This window comes from Sinocyclocheilus rhinocerous, unplaced genomic scaffold (genome assembly GCF_001515625.1).
Source record: "Sinocyclocheilus rhinocerous isolate Xijiao unplaced genomic scaffold, SAMN03320098_v1.1 scaffold1159, whole genome shotgun sequence".
In the NCBI taxonomy this organism is placed as follows: Eukaryota; Metazoa; Chordata; class Actinopteri; order Cypriniformes; family Cyprinidae; genus Sinocyclocheilus; species Sinocyclocheilus rhinocerous.
In genome coordinates, this window is record NW_015634336.1 from 26765 (window position 1) to 29790 (window position 3026).

General features: G+C 35.1%; 1 long non-coding RNA gene across 1 annotated transcript in view; it reads left to right on the plus strand.

Moving 5' to 3' along the window:
• The first annotated feature begins 256 nt into the window (after positions 1 to 256).
• Positions 257 to 3026, plus strand: part of LOC107745510 (uncharacterized) — a 15870-nt gene continuing 13100 nt past the window's right edge. Inside the window, exon 1 of the long non-coding RNA XR_001640606.1 lies at positions 257 to 266. This is a non-coding gene — a long non-coding RNA (uncharacterized LOC107745510). The remainder of the gene's footprint in view (positions 267 to 3026) is intronic.

Consider the following 3026-nt stretch of genomic DNA (forward strand, 5'->3'; position numbering starts at 1 on the left):
AACGCTTGATCGGCCCCAATCACGATCATTGAGATTTGCTCGGGACATCCCTAGTTTGCATGTTTTGTGCAGTCATCCCTGACTGAATGATTGCAGACATTCTTTGTGTAATGTTAGAATAAAGTAGGCCTGCAGCAAAGTTTAGCTAGTTGCTTACTTTGATTTCAGTTCGTTGTGCTGTAGCTTGCAATGCTTTAAAACTGTGTCTGTTATTAGTTATCATTTGAGTGCAACAGCTGAAATGAACTTGTATTTGTGAACTAATCGTTTTTCATCTATCCCGGTGTGATTGTTCTTAAACTGTTTGGCTTATATTTACAAAATGAATAGGAATCTAAGACCACACACACAAGCACGAAAGTGTTCCTTTAAGAAGTAAATTTTTGGATTAAACAAAATTGTATGGACACAGGTTTAACAAGTACACTCTGTTTAACAAATGCTGGGTTAAATACAACCAAGTGCTGGGTAAAATAGGGACAAACCCAGCAATCGGATCTGTTAGAACCAAATTATTTATTTTAGAATGCACAGATATTGGGTGAAAGAGTCTGGTTTTAATTAGATAAGACTGAAAAGAATTGACCTGACATTCTGAGATTCTCAGATTAATGTTTAAATTTTGAAAGAAACTTTTGATGCTAACTGATGTCAAAATGAAGTGCACTACAGTTCCAAAGTTTGGGGTTGGTGAGAGATTTTTTTTTATGTTTTTTTTTTTTGTTAAATGTTTTTGAAAGTCTCTTATTTCAGCAAGGCTGCATTATTTTATTAAAATACAGTAAATATAGTAATATTGTGAAATATAATTAAAATGTACAATAGCTGTTTTCTACTTTAATGTATTATAAAATGTACTTTTATTCCTGTGATGGCAAAGCTGAATTTTCAGCAGTAATTAATTCAGTTCTCAGTGTCACATGATCATTCAGAAATCATTCTAATATGCTTGAGATTTGCTACTTAAAAAACTTTTCTTGTTATTATCGATGTTGAAAACAGTTTGCTGCTTAATATTTTTGTGGAAACCATAATACACTTTTCAGGATTTTTAAAGGTTCAGAAGAACAGCATTTATTTGAAATAATTGTAATATTTAAAATGTATTGTAACATTATAAATGAACAATTCAGTTCATCCTTGCTGCATAAAAGTATTAATTTATTTAAAAAAAAATCTTACTGCCTCCAAACTTTTGAATGGTAGTTTATCTTGGAAGGCAATGAATATATGACAGTAGTAGGTATGGGTGGGCAAGATGGTTGACTACTTGATCCAACAAAATCAATTACTGACATCAACTAGTTTATAGATTTAAAAAAATGTTAGTTTTAAAGGTGCAATAGGTGATTGTCTTTAGAAACATTTTTTGTTATGCTGGTTGAAAGTCTCTTCACATCCCGATAGCAATCATTAAGTTAAGTGGTCTAAATGTATTTGTCTGTATTTATATATTCTGTGGAAGGTGTAGGATCAAGAAATGTTCGTCTAATCAAAACGTTCGGTCCGAGCGTTTTAATATGCTTTCCTACCTGCTTGTCAACGTATGTATTAGCATACCTCTGCGCACCCAGTTCGCGCAGACAGGATACTCATCAGCGCGTTCACGCACGCTGTGCCGACAGAGCGAGGATGGCAGGCAAACATCAACAAGCCGATCTTCCTTCCTGGTATTGTAGTACTTTTAAAGATTTCTCACTGGTGAATGACACATGATGTAGCCCAGCGGTTAATCCAGTCCTAGCGCCAGCTCGTTAGAAGTGAGCTACGTGCATGAACTGTGTTCCGATCGATATGATCCCTACACAGAGTTCATTGCTCCCTACTCCCTGAGCAGGGGAAATCCGTTGAAGTTTACTTCACTTCGGAATATGGGCTGGAATTGGGAACCTGATGTAGCCTATTGTAGTAATGTTGTCTCTGTTCTGTGTGTAAATGCATTCAGGGGGCGTGGCTTTGGACGGCGATTGCAGGAAGGGTGGGAGGTTCGCTTTCAGTGCTATCAGGCTAAAGTTAGCATTTTCCAAGATCTCCTATTGTACCTTTAATCACAAGCTTGTTAATTATTCCTGAATAATTCTTACTTCAGGCTGAACTCAAAAGTTGGCAGCACTGTTTGAAGTTGAAGTTTTAGGTTTCCTGAACAACATTTACAAAATTCACTGTATAAGTTACTGTTAGATCTTTTGCTCCAACTGCTGGTTAATCAGGTGATAGAAGAGAAATAAGTTCCAATAGACTAGCAATTGAAGTTATGGTAGGAATGTAAGTCAGATATAAAGTGGCACAGTAGTTTTGTGCAGTCATCCCTGACTGAATGATTGCAGACATTCTTTGTGTAATGTTAGAATAAAGTAGGCCTGCAGCAAAGTTTAGCTAGTTGCTTACTTTGATTTCAGTTCGTTGTGCTGTAGCTTGCAATGCTTTAAAACTGTGTCTGTTATTAGTTATCATTTGAGTGCAACAGCTGAAATGAACTTGTATTTGTGAACTAATCGTTTTTCATCTATCCCGGTGTGATTGTTCTTAAACTGTTTGGCTTATATTTACAAAATGAATAGGAATCTAAGACCACACACAAGCATGAAAGTGTTCCTTTAATAAAATGAGAAAACAAATACTTCACGGCATTTTATGGAATAGAACAAGCAACCAATTTGATGTTAACACAATCATTTTATTAACAAATGTTCATAAGTGTGCTTGTTTTGATATTATGATATATACAATACTGTTTTAAGGTTTTGCATTAGTAAGGTTCTTTGTTCATGTTCACCAACTGCATTTATCAAATTTAAAATGGTCAAAAACAGTAATATTGTGAAATAATTGTACAATTTAAAATAAAGGTTTTGTTTCCCTGTGATGTCAGACCTCAACGTCTCCTCTTCAGTGTCACATGGTCCTTCAGAAATCATTCTAATATGCTGATTTGCTGCTCAAGAAACATTTCTGATTATTATCACAGTTTAAAATGGTTGCACTGCTTAATGAAGTGTGGAAACCATTATAAAGCGACAGGATTC